Source organism: Delphinus delphis, chromosome 18 (genome assembly GCF_949987515.2).
Source record: "Delphinus delphis chromosome 18, mDelDel1.2, whole genome shotgun sequence".
Classification (NCBI taxonomy): domain Eukaryota; kingdom Metazoa; phylum Chordata; class Mammalia; order Artiodactyla; family Delphinidae; genus Delphinus; species Delphinus delphis.
Genome location: NC_082700.1, coordinates 8413386 through 8428605, shown reverse-complemented (window position 1 = coordinate 8428605; position 15220 = coordinate 8413386). Strand labels below are relative to the sequence as shown.

Sequence of the window (15220 nt, the reverse complement as noted above, 5' to 3'; positions counted from 1 at the left end):
CACAATGGCTTTTTACTCCATGAAATCTTGGTATCAGGCGTCCTGATTCGTTAGCTTTGTTTCACGTTATTATTTAGCTGGACTAGGCGATTAAACAAGAGAACTTTAATCTTGACAGGCTACGTTGGAGTAGGTGGGATTTGACTAAGCATCTCATCAACCGTGCATCCTTCCCCCTCCCCAGTACACTCACGACTAACATTTTCCAAAGGCGTTAATAAACTATATTAATAATTATTTCACCAAAAAAGTGAGCACCCCTCCCCCACTCAAAATCAACACACAAATAGGACTTTCCAGACTAACAGTTCATTTGAGAAATAGTAGGGAAAGAGTACACTTTTTCTAAGACTAAGAATTTTAAAAAATTCAACACTAAAGAGAACTTTTAGGACTGTCCTGAAATGCCCTAAGACACTATCAATACAGTGAGCTTTTCAAACTCCTCATACAAAACGTAAGCACTCCACCACCAAGATTTCCAACTCCACTCACAGCACTTTCTCCTCATGAAGTCTCCTGAGATTGACTTCTGTTTCATGAGCTAATTGAGTTCTATCACCTGTACTTTGAATATATGGATTCCAGGTGAAACAGGACCCAAAGGATTTACCAAAATGGCTGTTACATCTGAAAACCAAAATATCCACGCCCACCTTTCTGGTGCCTCCCTCGCCGTGGTTGGCAATGAATGAACAGGGAGGCTGCAGGGTGCCTTGGAGTTCATGAGCACAAAGCCTCTCAAAACGCATCAGAATTTCCTAGCTTTGAGACCTAGGGTAAGCTATTAACCTTGTTAAGCCTTAGTTTGCTCATCTGCAAAATGGGGATCCACAGTGGTACTGCCCTCATTGAGTTGTTGGAAAGATTAAATGACATTATGAATGAAAGGGTTCAGCATACTGTCTTGCATACAGTAAATGCTTAATTAAATTTTAGCTATCTTGATATTTATTATGAACCCTTAGGGACTCTAGAACTTTTAAATTTAGGTTAAATACATTTTTGTACCATTTAAGCTCTATCACCTTTGAACACCAATGGTAACTATAGGGACTGCAAGGTGGAGACATTTAAAACAGCTCAATAACCAAACATGCTATTATATACTGTTACTCAAGCAGACAGATTTTTCTCTGTTGATTTTATAAAAGAGATCTTAACTGGCTTTTAAAAGTTTTCAATCCTACTATAAACATATTAATTTGCTGAGAATGTCACTCATATATGTTATTTCAAAAGGACGCTCTCATAAAATTTTAAATGCTATTTAGAAAAGAATGTGTTTAATGGCATTTAGTTTTCCCTGTGAAGAGTGAATCAGCAACTAAGAGCCCAGTTTCTGTCTGTTAGAAGCCGAAATCTTGTCCAGTGTAGGCTTTTTTTTTCCTCATTCGAGTACCTTTAAAGAGAGCATATATTGTAAAAGGACAGAAAAGGCCTTTTGTTTTGCTGAAAGCCCTGCAAACCAAATAGCATGACACCTGCTGCAAGCTGGGATAAGACATATTTACCCTTTGGTTTCCTCTCTCTCTAGGTGTGTGGGGGAGGCTTATGAAAAATGTAGTCAGAATGGGCACCTGGACGGAGGTATTTAAAATACAAAATAAAATCTGAATTCGTCCCTGGCTTGTTATGAGACTTCAGCTGTCATTTAAGATGAACTAAAACTATTTCAGCTTTCATATCTGTAAAAAAGAGGGACCCTTCCTTAAGAATCTTAGGAGGACACAAATCTTTAGGCAAGAAATTAGGCAGAGATGTTGGAGGCTAAGAGAAAAGTAGCAGTAATACAGAAAAAGTGGGAGGCCTCAGGAAATGGTATCAAGGTAGGGGTGGGTGGGAGTCGGAAAGTGACCTGAGACACTGATAACAATTAATGACACCATCTACATTTGTTGAAAAGTAATATTGTCCTGAAAAATCCCTACTTTATCATATTTAAAGGTGCCCATTCTTACCCCAACCCTATGAAGTACTATGAATAGCCCCATTCTACAGATGAGAAAATGGAGGTTTAAAGAGACATAAAATAAGGCCAAAGGTCAAAGTCACATGGCTGGTAAAATTAAGGTCCAGCAAATTTTAGAGCCTGAGTCATTTATGCTAAATTTTATTTATTTACTTTAACCACAAGCAAGGCCAGAATCATGCTTACCAACCTCTCTAGCGAAAGTCCAGGAAGAGGTGCTAAAAACCTTGTTATCACTAAGAGGAGTGCCGCAGGCCTGGCTTTCCAGGACTACACACCGCCTTCCCATCTGGCTTTAGTCTGGAGGAGGAATTGTTCCCTGGGGGGCTGTAGCCCTACCTAAAAGGAACCCAGAGAAGAATGCCATGATTTTTCACATTAATTTGATTCATCCCACAGGTTGTGTTCTGTATAAGGGACGCCTGACCTGGGGTGGGAGTGGGGCGATTAAGGGTGGACATCTAGTCCCAACTCCACTCTCCAAGCTGTCAGTGGGTGGTGATGGGCTGTGTCCACGCTGGTGTGCGACTGCATCTACCCACTACTCAACCCACAGGAAGGGGAGCCTATTTGTGACCAAGATACCTAATGGGCTGGGGATAGCCTGGGTGGTGCAGCAGGAACTAAGAAAACAAGAGTGTTTCAGGAAGGCAGAGGCCAAGTGGTCACCCAGGTCCCAGGTCGCTGAATGGCAGTGAGATGAGGGTGGTAAAGGGCACACGATTGTATCTTGCAATCCACGGCATTTACCCACATCCCACCTGGATTCCTATTATAACCATCTGTCCCACGTCCCCCCAGAAGAGCTGTGTGTCACTCTGTTGTGTATCCCCTCCACCTCCTAGCACATGGTAAGACCTCCTGCAAAATACAGACATTGAGTGAGTCAGTGAATGAACAGACTTGTCATGCGTGCCTAGTGCTGGCTGTTGCCTGTGACAAAAACGTGCAACAGAAGTGCAATCAGTTTGTGCTCTAATTCATATTCAATGTTCCCTTTCTTAGCATTTTGGACAAATTTTTGGGAGACCAAAATGTGTGGTATTAAAAACAAATGTGAAAACAAAGCGAGGCAAACTATCTGGATGCTTGCCAACGTGGAGAGCCATTATCTAATGATTTTAAAGCATCTGAGTGAGTTGATTGGGTCAGGACTAGAATCCGCCTCCTCTCCCCGCAGGACGTGGCTGCACGTGGCTACACACATGTAATTATTGTCACAGAGTGACATGTACATTCATGCACAGAATGTGTGAGGCAGAGGAGAAATGTTTTACCAGCATCCTGAGGAAACAAAGGAAAATTGCTTAAGGTAAGAAAAATTCCTGTATCAATTTTTGATCTGGACTTTCAAATTCCAAAACAGCACTAAATATATTATATCCCTACTAGTATAGATTGTTTCTTAATAAGAACAGTCCCAAGTCAAATTAAGCATCGCCTGGATTGAGTTCGAAAGACAGCAGCTGAGATCAATGGAGACAATTGTGGAGAAAGGGTTTTGTTTTTCTTTAAGCAGTAGAATAAGAGGCCCTTTAGAGATAACCTAAAGAACAAATGATTGACATAAATTACAAGCTGCTATTCTGGTCTATGCATAATTTGGGCTGATCTATCCTATGCTAAGAAATTAGAGAAAAAAATAGGAAGTGATGCCACACAACGTTCATTTCGTAAACACGGAATGCAATCATCATCCCCTTAAAAAAATCCAACCCACATATACAAATCTTCACAAAAATAGATTCCGCAAGTTTGGAAAACATTTACTCCATTACTATCCAGTACAAATAATTCTTTGAAATGAATTGAAAGACATTTAAATTTTTTGAATGTGACAGAACTTCATTAAAGCACAGCTTGTTGCTGCACAGATTCAGACATAAACAAGGAAAATCATGTCTCCCAAAATTATTTTCATTAAGAAACAGCAACAGAACCCAGTTTTCTTCCCCACTCATCTCTCCTGGCCATGACAAAGGAACTGAACGTTGGTCTAAGGCAATGGGAAGCCCTTAAAGATTGAAGCAGGAGGAGAGGACAAGCCTGAAGTTCGTCCCCTTGCTGCTCTCACAGGGAAGGCCTCCTTTCCTCATGAGCTCGTGTCACCCAGGGTGTTTCACAAGTTCAGAGTCAGGTAGAAGAATGGACATTTACTGAGCCCTTGATGTAAATGCGCTGTAACTAGAGGACCTGTACAGACAAAGCTGAACAGAGGGGTAGGTCTGCTGGGCACCTGTGGGGTGCCTTTCTACAACTGGCACCGAGACACCAGGACAAGGAATTGGGACTAAAGTGTCCCTTAACTCAGGTCTCCACCCCAGCACCTTCCTAACTGGCGAACTGAAAACTGGGCTTCTCCCTCGACACTGCTCCAGATAAATGAATGGAGACTTTGAGAGCAAATATTCAAGGGATATTAATTAGAAGGGGAGCAATATAGGAGACCAGAGTCTTGAACACCCCGTGGTCTCGGTTTCCTTGTCTGAAAAACAGCGCTTATCTCACAGGTTCTTTTATAAGAATTAAATGAACGCACAGGAAGAGGACAACTGTTAAGTAGCAGATCTACAGCTAGCAATGAACCCAGAATACCCAGTGCAAAATGCCCCCTTCACTCCAGGGCCAGATTAGGGAAAGGGGGAGAGAGGAAACCTGCTCATCACAGAGGGCCCTTCCGGTCCAGCCACCCACCCCTGCTGGCTACCAGGGGAAGGCTGAAGTTCGCAAAGATAAAAACCTAAACGTGCATGTACAAAAAGAAAAGAGTATTATTTAATATTTTAGTGCTTCTAACTTCCGGTGCCCAGGGTAAAGTTAGCAGGGTTCTGGTTGGCTTAGTATCAGCTCAATATTTACCTAATTTATTCTTCCCATTAACCGCTCAAGGTAGGGCCTGCATGTTTGGATATTATTAACCTAGAGCTCAACCCAGGAGATGCTGTGGTTCATATATATTTTGCACGTATAAAGATTTGACCTCAATTTCTGCAGAGTAAATGCAAGGCACACGTAGTATTTAATACTGTTCTGACAGACGTGCACGTAAAGAGAAAATGTGGAACGGTTTCCTCCACGTACCTTTATCACGAAGGTACTAGTTTCCTACCCTATTTTCATATACTACCAGCAACCTGAAAAATTATTTACACTGAGATACAAACAGCTCCAATATAACTAGCTACAATAGCTAACAATATATGATTATAAAATATTAAGTCCTTTCTGAAGTAAAAAATGGCATTTGCTTTGCATATTATTTACCAAAAATGCACAGATAATACTTAAAGTAAAAAACAATTCTATTTCTCTTAATCATCACTCTTCCCCAAACACTATTTGCTATTTAAATGATAACTAAGAAAATGCTGGTTCTTCTCCATAGGAATGAGAATTTAACAAGCCCAAAAGGAGCATTTTCATGGTTACATTAAAATTTTTGAGATGTGGTAGGCTATTTCCATTATTTAGTGATAAAAATTAAGTACTTTTTAGGGCTAGAGCTAATATTCCCACTAATGGTCCTAATTTCATGCATAAAAATAAATGAGAGTTTAAGTCATAAGGGTCAGATCAACTGGACAATGAATGAAACTGGACAAAATTAGAAGTTTTGGTTAGTTTTTTATATACTTACTAGTTAAATTTTACAAACACTAAAATTTTTTTCCTTCTTCTAGGTATGATCACATGTTTATAGTTACCTATGAACAGAAGTTGAAGGACTGGGAATCAGGAAATTATTGTGCTAATTTTGACCTTGATACTATGACCCTGGACAAGTTACTTTTCTACTGAGGGATGCCGCTTCTTATCACCAAACTGCCTCATCTCTTGGGCAGGCCAGCCTTTGATTCTCCATACTATTGGGAGGAACCATGGCATGATGAAAGCAGAACACTGGGCAATCAATTATTTTATGTAAGTCTTTGGCATTTATTATTTGAATTTTTAGGCAACAGACTCACCTTCTCAATTATGTTCTGATAAAGCTAGTATTGAAGATATCCAATATAAAGCACACACTGCCTGACTAGTAGGAGAAGTTGACACAGGACCAAAAAATAATGTGGAATTAGAAAGAGATAAATTGATATGAAAATAATGGAGTTGCCTACTGGGAAATTAATGAGCCAACGTCAAAGCGCTTTATTCAGGTTAGAGGAAAACTAGGAACTATACACCTATACAATTGTATAGGAACTATACAACTGGAAGCATCCTGTAAACCAGGGATAAGCCATAGCTGAAGCCAGATCATCACCACTGAGATTAAGAATAGTTGAGCCAAGGAATTAAAGCCATATTGAATATCCCTTTGTTCAGAAATAATGCTTTAAAAACAAGTGTCTGCCTCACTGAGCATCACTGACTAAACCTTCAGAATCTTCAAAGTGACCATCTGTTCTTGGGGTCGTGTGGTTCGGACCCTCTGATTCCTAACTTTAGAAGACTGTGGTCTGAGCCCAGCAACAGTGAATCAGAGAAACACCTACATCGTATGCTTCTTCCAACAGGCACAGTTCAAATGTAGTGGAAAATGTAACTGTGAAGGGGCAAGTATATTTTGGAGGACAGAGAAAATCTTTTGCAAGGCATGTTTTCAGAAAGGGTGGGGAAATCACCACCCTGCTTCGACCAGACAGGCAGTGCTTTGTGTAGGAGGGTGTGGCTGTTAGAAACCGGCTGAATGATGGAAGGGAGCAACTTAACAGGCTGGTGGGGAGAGCAGTTCCAAATGCTTAGGAGCCAGAAGGGAGGACAACGTTCTCTGCAGACGGTTGGGGTGGGTGAGGTCACTCTACGAAGCCTAGGGAAACAGAGGCGGAAGGTCATGCTTCTGACCCTCGTGGTGTTAGCTATGGAGAAACCCAAGCTCACAGTCAGCCCCTCTCCCACCAGGTACTGGCCACAGTGATCCACTTCTGTGCTTGAGCTATTCCCTTCTCACCCATAAGATGCACGCGATACGCTACTATCTGCTGTCTACAGAAAGTTATTTCACGATCTCAGAGGAGATTCTGTAGATGAAAGGGCTTTGGATTCCCAGAGCACTAGTGTTAAGATGCTCAGGGCTCCATCAGTTTAAGGATCAGACAAACAAAAGGGTGGGATGTCCCTCCTCAGCCCTTTCCTCTTAAAGAAACACACCGTCACCGTCCCAGCTATTGAGCGTAGCCTGCTGGGCTTTTAGCTTAGGAAACACACCAGGGTCGTCCCGCTATTCGAGCGGCCATTTCCAAACTCCAGGAATCTGCTGGTGGTTTGCTTGGGTCTTACCCAAATGCCACTTGAGTCTCTCTGGATAAATACAGGACGAGTGAGTGGCATCTGTAGTCTGCCCAGGACTCCACCCGACCTCAAAACTTATTTCCATCTTCTTTACTTCTCCAGGGGAATATCCCTTGGAATTTCTCTTTTTCTCTTATTCTTTAAATTAAAAAAAGTTCACTTTGTCTATGAATTCTTATACCCTCACCTTTGTATATCCCTCTCCTGTATATAATTAAAATTTTTTGTTCATTAAGACAACAAGTAGCAGAAGAATAAGGAAAAGGGATATGGCTGTGGGGCTTCTGCTGGACTTCTGGGTAAGATACGGTGGCAGGGCATTTCTGAGAGTAAGAAATGTATTAGGAAGAAGGCTCAATCTGGAATGAACATAGCAGTACTCTTCCTCCGCTCTCTATCTACCCTTAGAGATGAGGAAATGGCAATTGACGGGGATCTGACAGCTAGGACATGGTGGAATAATGATAATAACAACAATGAAGATAATTGCTGGTTATGTGGTCAACCCAGGACTGGAGCTCAGGTCTGACACTAGGCCAGTGATGTCCACATATGCAATTTAAAATTTTCTAGTACCTACATTTATAATAACTAAAAATAAACAGGTTAGATTCAATTTAATATAGTTTATTTAACCCAATATACCCCCAATATTACCATTTCAACATGCAATAAATATAAATTAGTGGAATTTTTTTTGCACTAAATATTTGAAATGTGTTGTGTATTTTACAGTGCGTCTTAGTTTGGACCAGCCACGATAGTCCACGTGCTCAGGAGCTGCATGCGGCCACTGGCTCTTACTGGGAGGACAGCTCTAGGGGATCCTTAACTATTTTAGGGCATGAACCCCTTTCTTTCCAGAATGTGTTTACGTGAATGAGACCAAAGACGTGGGATTATAAGGGAACCAGTTATTTTGAATTAGTGTTTCCATTTTTTCTAAATATATACCCAGGAATGGAATTGATTGATCATATGGTAGCTTTATTTTAAGTTTTTTAAGGAACTTCCATACTGTTTTCCACAGTGGCTGTATCAATTTACATTCCCACCAGCAGTGTCTGAGGAGGGGGAACCAGTTATTCTGAAATACAGTTATCAAATTATTTTAAAAACCAGATTTAAAAAATCAATTTATTTTAAATTATGGTATTGTATGTATGCATTTAACAATGCACTAAACATAATCTAGGGACAAGCCTAATAGTTATAATTTTTAAATGAAATAATGAACATAAACAAGATTGAAATCTACCTAAAGTAACTGTAACGGGATGAAATTTATCTCTGATTTCAATTAGTAGTGAAGTCATAGGTACTGCTAATACTAGGTTTCTTGCCTATGTTCATAAATGAAGAAAATACAAAATTTCAGTTAGATGTTAATGAGAAGTAAAATGTAATTTTTTTCCCATCTGCCCAAGGAGTGGACCTGTTTGCATCAGTCCTTCATTCTTTCTAAAAGAATTTCCTCCAACCCCTAGTCTCTACTGCTCCCAAACACCTCGCCTTCCAGGAAAGCTCACAGTTGCAGGTTCTCAAAGATGGTCATAAATTATCACTGCAGATGTGAGAAGCTTCTAATGCTTTTCTCCCAATTCTTTTTTTTTTCCCTAATACTTTTCTGGTCACACCACACAGCATGTGGGATCTTAGTTCCCCCACCAGGGATGGAACCCATGCCCCTTGCATTGGAAGCGCAGAGTCTTAACCACTGGACTGCCAGGGAAGTCCCTCTTCCAATTCTCTTGATTCTATTTCTTTCTCTTCTGTTACCACTTGCTCTTTCTGTCATCCCATGGCACACTGCAGTATCTTACTCTACTATGAAATACTCAAGTGATATATAAAGAACTGAACCATTCAATAAATGAAAATAACATGTATCACAGGACTTTCCCTAGAAACCATAGGTACGATACCCACCCAAAAATTCATTGCTTGACTATAGAATAACATCTAATTACAATCCTCACACTGTCAACTACATGCAGTACAACTTATATTTGTATATGATCTAAATTGTCCATGTTTGAGAATATACTATATAAAATGTCATTTTCATAAGGTAAATAAACTCCCCCCGCCAAACTTGTGCGTTGCTAAACTGATGAATGATAGCCTAAATTCTTTGATTATCCAAATGGAAAGGAGATGTTACTACTTACATTTAGAATAGTACTCTGATCTTAACAGCTAAGATTTCATTTTGCTTTGAGTTATGGAACTAATTTGGTGGATCAAAACTAGCCTATTTTTCTATTAAAATAGAATAGGAAGGACACATAAGAGTGTATCATGTAGTAATAAGTGTGAGCACTATTTCATAAAACTTCTGTTTCCATATCTATGATATATAAATATGTATGATATATACATATGTTATATAAACACATACACACATGTGAATGCTGGGTTGCAATGTAAAATATATTTTTCATTGTGCGTCTTGGTCAAAAAAGTTTAAAAAATCTTATACACTGCTGGCGAGAATGCAAAATGGTTCAGCTACTGTAGAAAAGTTTAGGAGTTCCTCAGAAAGTTAAATGTAGGCTTACCAAATGACCCCACAATGCCATTCTTGGTATATACCCCAAAGAACTGAAAACAGGGACTCAACCAAAGAGAAGTACACCCATGTTAACAGAAGCACTATTCACAATTGCCAAAAGGGGGAAACAGCCCAAATGTTCATCAATGGATGAATGAATAAACGAACTGTCATATACCCATATAATGGAATACTATTCAGCCATAAAAAGGAACGAAGTACTGACACATGCTACGTGGATAAGCCTTGAGAACATTATGCTATGAGAACGAGGCCAGACACAAACGGTCACATATCGTATGATTCTATTGATTAAAAACACCCAGAACAGGTAAATCCATAAAGACAGAATGCAGACTGGCTGTTGCCAAGCGCACAGAGAGGGGGGCATTGGGGAGAATCTGCTTAATGGTTAACGGGTTTTACTTTGGAGCCATAGATAGAGGCAGTGGTTGCACACCACTGTGAATGTACTAAATGCCACTGACTTGTCACTTCAAAATGGTTAGTTTTATGTCAGGAAATTATTTAAGGAGGAAAAAAAAAAGTTCGAATGCCCTTGCCCTAGAAGGCTTGTCCCCAGGTCTACTTTTCCATTTGCACGGGGACCACTTGCGGTGCTGCTACATCGCCACCTAGTGGTGAAGGAGATTCCTGTCTGGACTCGAGGGCTAAAGACTCCTGATTGCCAGGCAAGCCACCCCCACATCACAGGGAGTGCGGTGTCTGAAGCAAGTCAAGGTCCTTAACCGGGCCTCTCCTTCGTAAGTGTCCAGAGGATGCCCAGTGATAACTTCCAGTCCCCCTGAGCTTAGGCACGGAAGAAGGACAGTTTCCAGTCCTGGCCCTGAAGTATTTCTCAAGAAGTCACGAATGACTCTGGGATTTGCTCATCTGTCTATAAACTGGGATCCACACTCCCTGCAGCAGGATTACCACAAGGGTTCATACAGCATAAGGACTGCACCTAGCGGGCAAGTGCTCACCACGTGTTAGTGCCCTTCCTCATCCTTCATTATTTCAAAAGCTACTTGGTATGGACGTATGAACCCCCGACAAGAGGACTCATACCTCCAAGGGGGCTCCCCTGCTTCACACTGTCATCCAGAAGAAAAACAGACTCTGGGTGTTTGGAGCAAAGAGACAGGGTTCTGGAGAGCGCAAGCACAGGACACGGAGTGGAAACAACAAATACAAAGCCCAGAGATGAAAGCAACAGGGCCTGGTGAGCGCCAGGTGGCTAACAGGAATGGGAAGAGGGAGGAAAGGAAAGATCTAGCAGACATTCTAGTTATTGCCACGAATGTTGCCTGAAAGTTCCTAATCATAAGAGAGAGGGGGTGGGCTTTCCTGGTGGCGCAGTGGTTGAGAGTCCGCCTGCCGATGCAGGGGACACGGGCTCGTGCCGGTCCGGGAAGATCCCACATGCCGCGGAGCGGCTGGGCCCGTGAGCCATGGCCGCTGACCCTGCGCGTCCGGAGCCTGTGCTCCGCAATGGGAGAGGCCACAACAGTGAGAGGCCCGCATACCGCAAAAAAAAAAAAAAAAAAAAAAGAAGGGGGGTGGTGTTGGGGGAGAGAAAGGCCAAAAAATACACAAGGCAAAGTATTTGGATATTTTTGTAAGTGGGCTTGCATGAAAGATTCCAACTTCATAATATGTTCTATAAAAATGGGATGGAAGGCAGACCGAACTGTGAGATGTAGTTACAAAAAAACAACCAGAAAAGACAGACACAAAATCATGTGCTTTTCAGATTACAAGGCCAAAGGATATAAGCAACTTAAAGGGTAAAAGCAAGAACACGGAGGGGGGAGGATCATGAAATTAATCAGAAATAAAACAGGGAAGAAAAATTACCAGAGCAAAATGCACTGCTCCCATGGCAGAATATTCTGGATTCCTAAGGGAATTACATAAAGTGGTGTCATTTGGCATTGGAAAACCACAGGAAACAAACTCAAAACACCTTCCTTATACACTTCTAAGAACGCTGACAGGATCAGTGGGACAGATGGCGAGGAGAAAAGAGCCCTGCCAGCAGGTACAGGGGACCAGGCTGCCCCGCCAGGGGTCGTGGGGTAAGCAGGGCTCCCTCCTCTGCAGCTGTCATGTCTTGCATTTTCCCCTCCTGCCATCCCATTCGCAGGGATGACTTTGCCTCACAGGTGGCATCAGATGTGAAGGTTCCCATTTTTCTGCCACCAAATCCCCAAAACCATCGTCCCGCGTCTCCTGTTAGGATGGAGGAAACGCCACTTCTGACCCATCTCTGCCGCCTTGCTGGGACCTCACTCCTTCAGTCTCTTGTATCTTAACCACTCTCCTTCTATGAGATCTTTCCTGTCTTTATTAAAACGCTGAATAAACCTCTCATCTGAAAAGCAAGCAACAGACAATACGCAACGCTTCCTTTTATTCCACATTGCCTTCCAATTTCTACCTTCTCTTCCCGACTTCCCCAGCACAGCTTAGTGTCTGAGCGCGGCTGCTTTCACACCTGTCCCCCCATTTCCTCTTCAGTCTCCTGTGGCCACACTCCCGCTACCGTAACCCGTAGCCTCCAGTGAGCCAGCGGACCTTGCTCAGTCTTTAACGGAAATGGCATCTCAGGAGCATTTGCTGCCCTGACCTCTGCTCTTCTACTCAAACTTGCCTGGTTTTGCAGCTCCTGCCCAGTTAGCCACACCTGTGTCTCCCGTCTCCCCTTCTCCCCCCCCCCCCCCCCCCCACCGCCCAGTCTCTGGCCACCTCAGGGTCTAAGCAGTGCTGGGCCACTGCCTACGTGCTTTCTCTGTTCTCTTTGTTTGGCTAAATCCTGTTTTTCTTCCTATCTAAGCATCATTTCTTCAGAGAAGCCTTCCCTTGACATCTGGTCTAAATCCAGACCTACTCTTAAAATTCCTCATTGCTACTTTTACTTTTTTAATAGCCCTTATCACAATTTGTAGTTACGCTTTTACTGTGTAACTTTTTCTAGTATTCTTTCCTCCCTCTTTGGACTATCAGCTCCACTAGGGCAGATTCCATGTTCATTGTGTTCACCTTTTCAGGCCGGCACCCTGGGACCCCAGCTGAGTCCAATAAACAGCACACAGGAGGCCCTTAGGTAAGTAATCATTGAATGAGGAGCTACTGGGGTAACTGGATGAACGACCAAATATTCTAACCAATGGCAGGGGGTCAAAGCACATTAGTGACTTGATCCTGGCGGCTCCAGGCCTTGAATCTCCCCCATGGAGAAGCTGTCCATAATTTTTTCAGGCTCCCAGATATCTGTTTGAACAAACTCCCATTTCGGCCAAGAGGAGGAGTAAGCTGGAAGCCCAAAGAGGCGAAAAGCCAAGGAGAAAGTAAGCTGGAAGAAAGCAGTCTCAGTTCTCTTGGTGTTTGATTTCTCATTCCCCTGCCACAATTTCCAACCGTGTCAGTTGTAGATGGGGCTCTTTCCTAGCAGTGTACTGTAAACCGAAAACTACAGAAACCATGCATGTAGAAGAAGCAAACATGGGAGGGATGGGGAAGGGAAAACAAAAAGAAACTCTGACGACAGAGTCAAAGTCTGGTGAACCTGGAGCAGTGGGTCTTGTAAGGCATACAGTCAAATCCACTTATTATTATATGGAGGGAAAACCCAAGCCTAGGCTGGAAGGGACTCACCCCAGGCCTCCAGTGGTGGAAGAACTCGATGGACTGAAATCCAGGGCTCTTTTACAAACCACCAAGTGCCTGTTAAGCTAGGAGGCCAGGTGTTCCTTCTGACATGTTAAGGAGAGATCTCTCAGTGGAGCTATCCCACACCCATCCTATTCAAAGCATCAAGACCAGAACATCTCTAATGAGATTTTTTTTTTTTTTTGGCGGTACGCAGGCCTCTCACTGCTGTGGCCTCTCCCGTTGCGGAGCACAGGCTCTGGACGCGCAGGCTCAGCGGCCATGGCTCACGGGCCCAGACGCTCTGCGGCATGTGGGATCCTCCCGGACCGGGGCACGAACCTGCGTCCCCTGCATCGGCAGGCAGACTCTCAACCACTGCGCCACCAGGGAAGCCCTCTAATGAGATTTTGAAACTCTTTTTCTACTCAGGAATAGCAGGAGGTGTTAGAAAGTCCCAGACAGTTGTCTGACCTTGATTGACTTTTAATGTAAAAATTTCGACCCTTCTCCTCTAAAACAGTGCTGTGAGGAGCCTGTTGATTTGATGATGATAGAGAACGCCTTCACGCACATGGCCAGTTAGGCTGGCAAAGTCCATTTTATGGATTCAGCAGCACCTGATGAAACAACGCACCACCTTCTCCTCCTTACAGCCGAGTTTCTTAAACACACACACTCTTTCTGAATACGCTTCCTAATCCCTTTCGCTCTCCAATTTACATTTCCTGAATTATTTCTACACTTCTGATCTTCCGCTGAGGTCTCCGTCCACGTGTACCTTTTTACATTTTGTGGTCTGTCTCCACCTAGATACCGTGCAAGTGCCTGAAATTCAACATCTTTAAATCTGAACTCACCACTTGCCTTCCCCAGTTCCCACTGTCTTCCTTTACTGCCCGAATGGCACTGCCATTTACTAAGTCACTCAAGTCAGAAAGCCAGGAACTCCGTTCTTTCGCATCCCTCACATCCAAAGACTCAGGAAGCCCTGTCAACTCTCCCTCTTAAATATTTTTTGTATCTGTCTTCTCATCTTCATTCCCACCACCGTCTTAACTCAGGTCCTGACGATTCCTTGCCGGGCTCAATGCAACCGTCTTCTCATTGGTCTTGCAGTCCTGCCTACGCTACAGCTGCAGATTGTTCAATGGTCCTCTATCACTTTGGGGATAAAGCTCAACCTTTGGTTGTCATCCTAGACCCTTTCCTACTTCTCTAACTTCACGCAACCCTGCGCTTCGGCCAAAGGGAACGGTCCGCAGCTCCCCCAAACGTCACTTCACCATACTGCTATGCTCTCCACCGTAGAGTCTCCTCTTTCTCTCTTTCTCAACTCTAACCCTCCCCCATGCTCCTCAATGGGCTGCAGCTGCACTTGTTACACAGTCTTGAGATTGTTATTTGTCTGCCTCCCACTAAACTGAGAGCTCCTTCAAAGAAGTGGAAGACCGTGCGCCTCATCTCTGAATTACCAGCCTCTAGTACGGTGCCCGGAACATCAAAGATTCTATGAAATGCTTGCTGAAGTTTATGTCTGTGGGTGAGCCCACAAGCAACGGCTATGGTAACGTCCCTCTCCATACATTAAATATACAAAATGTACTCTTCGGTTGTGCATCTGTCAAGTGGTCTTCTGTAAAAATCCACAGACACAATAAAACGGAGAACAACTAATTGTTTCACACAAACCAAAGGCTAAAAATCACATGCCTGTTTTTACTAAAATATCCAAGCAGAGAGATGTA

At 42.9% G+C, this 15220-nt stretch overlaps 1 protein-coding gene across 1 annotated transcript in view; it reads right to left on the bottom strand.

Moving 5' to 3' along the window:
- FRY (FRY microtubule binding protein) overlaps window positions 1–15220 on the bottom strand; it is a 328357-nt gene that overhangs the window by 252062 nt on the left and 61075 nt on the right. The gene's annotated exons all lie outside the window — the stretch shown is intronic.